This window comes from Ascaphus truei, chromosome 15, assembly GCF_040206685.1.
Source record: "Ascaphus truei isolate aAscTru1 chromosome 15, aAscTru1.hap1, whole genome shotgun sequence".
Classification (NCBI taxonomy): domain Eukaryota; kingdom Metazoa; phylum Chordata; class Amphibia; order Anura; family Ascaphidae; genus Ascaphus; species Ascaphus truei.
This window is the reverse complement of record NC_134497.1, coordinates 54,572,563-54,578,400: the sequence shown is the minus strand read 5'-3', so window position 1 is coordinate 54,578,400 and position 5,838 is coordinate 54,572,563. Positions and strand designations below refer to the sequence as shown.

The 5,838-nt window shown below is 39.9% G+C and overlaps 1 non-coding gene across 1 annotated transcript; it reads left to right on the top strand.

Annotated features, from left to right (window-relative positions):
• Nucleotides 1-591: 591 nt before the first annotated feature.
• TRNAL-UAA (transfer RNA leucine (anticodon UAA)) lies at nucleotides 592-674 on the top strand. Its single transcript has one exon. It is a non-coding gene; the product is annotated as a tRNA-Leu (tRNA).
• The last annotated feature ends 5,164 nt before the right edge of the window (nucleotides 675-5,838 follow it).

Below are 5,838 nucleotides of genomic sequence, written 5' to 3'. Positions count from 1 at the left end.
GGGTCCTAAAGGTGGATAGAGAGGGTGCTAGTCGGGTACTGAGGGGACGGGCATTCCAGAGGTGTGGGGCAGTCAGTGAAAAATGTTTAAGGCGTGAGAGGGCTTTAGATAAAAAGGGGGTAGAAAGAAGACATCCTTGAGCAGAACGCAAGAGTCGGGGTGGTGCATAGCGAGAAATTAGAGCTGAGATGTAAGGAGGGGCAGAAGAGTGTAAAGCTTTAAAAGTGAGGAGAAGAATGGAGTGTGAGATGCGGGATTTGATTGGAAGCCAGGAGAGGGATTTCAGGAGGGGAGATGCTGAGACAAATTGTAATAAATGTATAATGCACTTCCCCTGACTGAGTAGAAGAAAGCTAGACATTTTGACTCCATTTATGATATGGGATCACTCTTTACAAAAAGTAAATATATAACCCTGTTCAGGATAATCTTGCTGCAAAAAAACTCTAGCATTTCCAGGAACAGGTGAAAAGGCTGCAGAAAGCACAGTCACTTAGCTATGTTGTTCTCATTCTTCATATATGACTTTTAAGGACATACTGTACATTGCTGAAGTCTATTTTATCCAGATGACAACATATCTATGTCACCACCAGGATGGCCGAGTGGTTAAGGCGTTGGACTTAAGATCCAATGGACATATGTCTGCGTGGGTTCAAACCCCACTCCTGGTATTGCTTTGTTTTGTCAATTAACAATATTGAATACCACTTTCATTGACATGTTTATTTTGTTGATACTTTTGCAATAGTCCACATATTGATAGTTCATATTTGTCATCTTTCAAAAGTGAGTGGTACCCATATCCGCTCAAGAGCCATCTGTTTGACAGAATTTGGTGGTATCAGCTATGTAGTCATGGCCGAGAGGTTAAGGTGATAGATTTGAAATTCATTAGAGTTTCCCCGTGCAAGTTCCAATCCTGCTAACTTCATTGTCCTTTTTCAGTGGTAAAGTGTTATTAAAAACATCACTGCAGCTGGACTTCCGGTGACGTCAGCCGGCATGGTTGCTTGAGGGAAGAGCTCCCGAGACTCCCTGCCTAAAACGCAACTAGAACAAGCAAAAAAATAAATAAAAACAAATACCCGACTGGGTAAACGTCTAGAGATGGCAAATAAACTCAAAAGAGCAGTGAATCAGGACATTGCTAAGTTCTCAGGGGACTGATATGAACCATTGTGGGGCTGTGGGAGACAGAAGAGACAGTAGAGGTTTCAAAAGCCTTTTTGGAACAACTATTTGAACAATTTTCAACAAAAATTAACGAAAAAAAGACGGTGCAAAACAGCGCTAAAAAATAATATAAATGATAACAATACTTGAAATAAATATTGCAGGCAGCCTGGCAAATACTGACTGTATAGTCAGAAAATGAACCACAGAGAAAAGAAAGAATTTCCGGTGCCAAATCAGTCCTTTAAATAATAATAACCAAACCGTCTCTTGAAAAGTCCCAAAAGTGTCCTTGAACAAACAGGCAGTGAAGGGGTCAACGAACGGCTCACACCAAATGATAGTTCAATATGTAAGAAAGAAAAGAAAACAAACAGATAATGGAGCAGTACGCCAAAAAAGTTGACATTAAAACATTAAAAACTCACACATGACAAACATAACACACAATGACAGACAGATACTAGCAAGGCTATAATCCTAACAAAAAACTATTTATTAACATTGAAATACTGGGTCCGGAGAATACAGCACTTATGTCCAGAGGGGTAAAATTGAAACCCTACTTACAGGACAGTAGATGGTAAAAGCAGTGAAGCTGAAGATCGCTCAGTTGCTCCTCTCTGATGATAACTGGAGCTCCTTTAGGGATTGCCTCGTGTGGGGGATGGATGTTGGGTCGCACGAAAACCGGAACTTCCGGGTGGATGTGACGTCACACGCCGTGGTGTTACCGAAATCACTGCACCTCTTCCTCTCCTTTCCCCCCACAGCCTGCACAACTGCTGCCAATATCCTCCACAACCAAACAGACAGCTAGGACAGTAGATGGTAAAAGCAGTGAAGCTGAAGATCGCTCAGGTGCTCCTCTCTGATGATAACTGGAGCTCCTTTAGGGATTGCCTCGTGTGGGGGATGGATGTTTGGTCGCACGAAAACCGGAACTTCCGGATGGATGTGACGTCACACGCCGCGGTGTTACCGAAATCACTGCTCCTCTTCCTCTCCTTGCCCCCCACAGCCTGCACAACTGCTGCCAATTTCCTCCACAACCAAACAGACAGCTCTAAAAACAGAATAATCTCCCAACGACGTTTCATGCACATGCGTGCACTTCCTCAGGGGGTGTGACTTGCCCTGACAACCAGCAGTTTATATGCACGGCATGGGTGGTTCTAATTGGCTAATTAGATGACACAGTGTTAGTTTAACCCATCAATTGCCATGGTCAGAGCTAGACAACATCAAAGCTTGCTAAACATACATTACACAACATTAAACAGCACATAAAAACATAAAAACATTAAAACATTTAAAATTGAATCTTAAAATAATAAATAGTGGGGCTGACAGAAAATGAACATAATATATCATATTATAAAAAGGCTTTTAATTCGAAGTCTATGTTCAGCCCTCTAGGGGATGATGTTTTTAGTTCGTAAATCCAGTATGCTTCACGCATACTTGCTTGTCTTAATCTACTCCCACATCTTAGACTGGGCTGAACCACTTCAATGGCCTGGCAGCGCAAACCTTTAGGATTTTTATTATGGCACAAAAGAAAATGATGGGAGACACTATGTGTAACCAATCCTTTCTTGATGTTATAAACATGCTCATAGATGCGTCTCTGGAAGGTTCTCCCAGTTCTGCCAATATACTGCAAGCCACAAGGGCATTGAAGCAAGTATATTACAAAGGTGGAATGGCAATTAATAAATGTCTTAATGGGATAGCTTCCAGAGGTTACATTAGATGTAAAATGTTTAGCATTCATACTGTAGGAGCAAGCCACACATTTCGCACAAGTGAAAAATCCTTTTGGACCCCCTATCTGTTTCTGTTGCTTAACTGGACAACTTGGGGCTAATTTAGATTTTAAATTATTAGCCTTAGAGATTTTAATTCGGGGTTTTTCTGGGAGAATGTCCACCAATATATCATCTTTTAACAAGATGGGCCAATATTTGTTTATAATCTGTTTTATTTTAGGGGCCATCTCGTTATACTGGGTAATTAAAGCAACTTTATTATTACTTTTTTCTGTTGTGTCTTTTTTCTTATTATTATATTTGAGTAAAGTATCTCTTTCTATTTTAGTAACTTGTTCAAATGCCTCATCTAAGAGACTCTCTGGACACTTTCTCTCAAGGAATTTACTTTTTAGGTCTTTTTAAAAGTCTCATCCTCAGAGCAGTTGCGCTTAAGGTGCACTAACTGGCCCTTAAGGATATTATGCAGCCATTGTGGGTTGTGCTGACTATCTGCACGTACATAATTATTAGCTTGTACTGGCTTGAAAAAAGTACTGGTTTGAAGTGTATTCTGATTAATATAAATGTGTAAATCTAAAAAATCAATGTGCTCAGTGCTGTGATTGCAAGTAAATTTAAGGTTGTGATGATTACAATTTAAATAAGTGCAAAAGGCATCCAGTGAGGCTTGACTGCCTGACCAAACAAAAAACACATCACCAATGTAGCGCCGCCAGAGCACCAGGCCCGCCCCTAGAGGACAGTTGTTCCAAATAAATTCCTCCTCCCAGCTGTCCATAAACAGATTGGCATAACTAGAAGCAAACCTCATGCCCATAGCGGTGCCACATTTCTGAATGTAATAACGTGAATTAAAGGTGAAATAATTGTGAGTCAAAATAAACCAAATACTATCCACCAAAAAACTCCTTTTAATCGAAGAATAATTATTTCTATTTTCCAATATACGAGACACGGCTTGGCAGCCTAGTTTGTGATCAATCACAGTATATAAAGATGTAACGTCAGCCGTAGCCAATATATAACAAGGCTGCCATTCCAGATCTTTCAAAATTTGTAATATATGTGTCTTGTCTCGCAAATAGGATTTAACACCAGTGACTATAGGTTGTAAGTGATGATGAATAAATTGGGAAAGATTAGAAGTGAGTGAAGAAACACCAGAAATAATAGGTCTACCAGGGGGTGAAGTAAGACGTTTATGAATTTTGGGTATAAAATAAAACAAAGGAGTGTGAGGAAACTGAATAGACAAAAAGTCAAACTCATCCTGACATATAGCCCCACTATTCAAGCCAGTAGTCAGCAGATCCCCTAATTCTGTCTGAAAATGCACCAAAGGGTCACCTGCAAGGGGGAGGTATGTGGTCCTGTCTCCCAATAGACTCTTGTATATAATAGTCCTTGTCCATGACCACAATGCCTCCACCCTTATCTGCAGACTTGATGACAATAGAAGCATTACTTTCCAAACTCTGAACAGCCTCTTTCTCTTGAACATTAAAATTATCATGCCTAATTTTATATGTTCGACACGAATGCTCCAGATCCATATTAACCATCTCCACAAAGGAACTGTGAAAATTTAGGGTAAAAGGTTGATGGTTTCCTGAAGTTCCTATGTGGAGGATTTTCTATTCTACGAACCTCTCTAGGTGGATCTCTTTGGTTTGATATGGCATCCCTTGCAAAATATTTCTTTAGGGCTAATTTGCGGGCAAATTTAAGGACATCTATGAATAGATTAAAACTGTTAGGCCCGCAGACCGGAGCAAATGTTAGACCCTTACTCAATACCTTTTTTTCAATATTTGTCAGTGAATATATTCGGAAATTCTTTCTTTTTCTTTATTCGATTTCTACTAACACCTCCTCTTCTCCCTCTGACCCTGTCTTTCTTTTCTTGTAGTTGGGAGGAGGTCGGGGTTCTAATGGTAGTTTTACTATTTCTACTTCTGGGAATATGTGTTCTCTCTCATTCCTCCATTCTAAAAAAGAAAAATTGGGTTTAATAGCCGGTGTGGGGAGTGGAGTGTAGGAAATGCTCTCTGCATCGCTCTCGGACCCTATGTCGCACAGCAACGTGTATCTGTTGCTGACCGCAATGGGCACCGACTGAGGTAATACCAATGCATCATAGTGTTCCTTTGCTCTCTTTTGTTGCAAATAGAGATTCTTGTCATGCAAATGTAATTAAGCAGGTGCTAATGGTGTAGGAGCAAATATATTGCTATTGGTTTTTTTTGGGCCAGTCCTCATTTCTTTATGTATAAATTTGCTCCTAACAGCTCTAGAGTCCTTCATTCCTGCTGGTGGAGTGGAATTATTTTGTTCTACTGTTTTTGTATTACTTTCTTTAGATTTTTTAGCCCAATCTCTTAAACAGCCCGTATCATAGTCCTGTTTATCTCTAAAAAACTTTTGTTGTTTAGTTTGAACTATTTCAAGTTCTGCCTGATCCAACCTTTTTTTAATAGTTGGTTCTAATAAAAGTAGATCGTTGTTATCCTTATACGGATCTAGCTGGATTTTCATCTCTAAAATCTGATCATCCAATTCGGTCAGGGTCTTTCTTCGCTGATGTACCAATAGTTTCATGAAAGCAAATGAGCACTGATCAAGTATCTCATTCCACTCTTTCATGAAAGTATCATTATGTGCATCTGCAGTGGGTTTTTTGCGAACTCTAAGGCCCCTTGGAATGCGGTGGTTCTCCAAATACTTGCTCAGTGTGGTAGCTTCCCACCATTGTTTGCTTTCTAGCATAAGGGTTTTCTCCAACCGAGCAAGTATTGGATGAAAATACTCTGCCGCATTTTCAACAAATTGAACAGAATTGGGATCACTAAAAATGTGGTCAACATTGACACTTCTACGAGATCTCAGA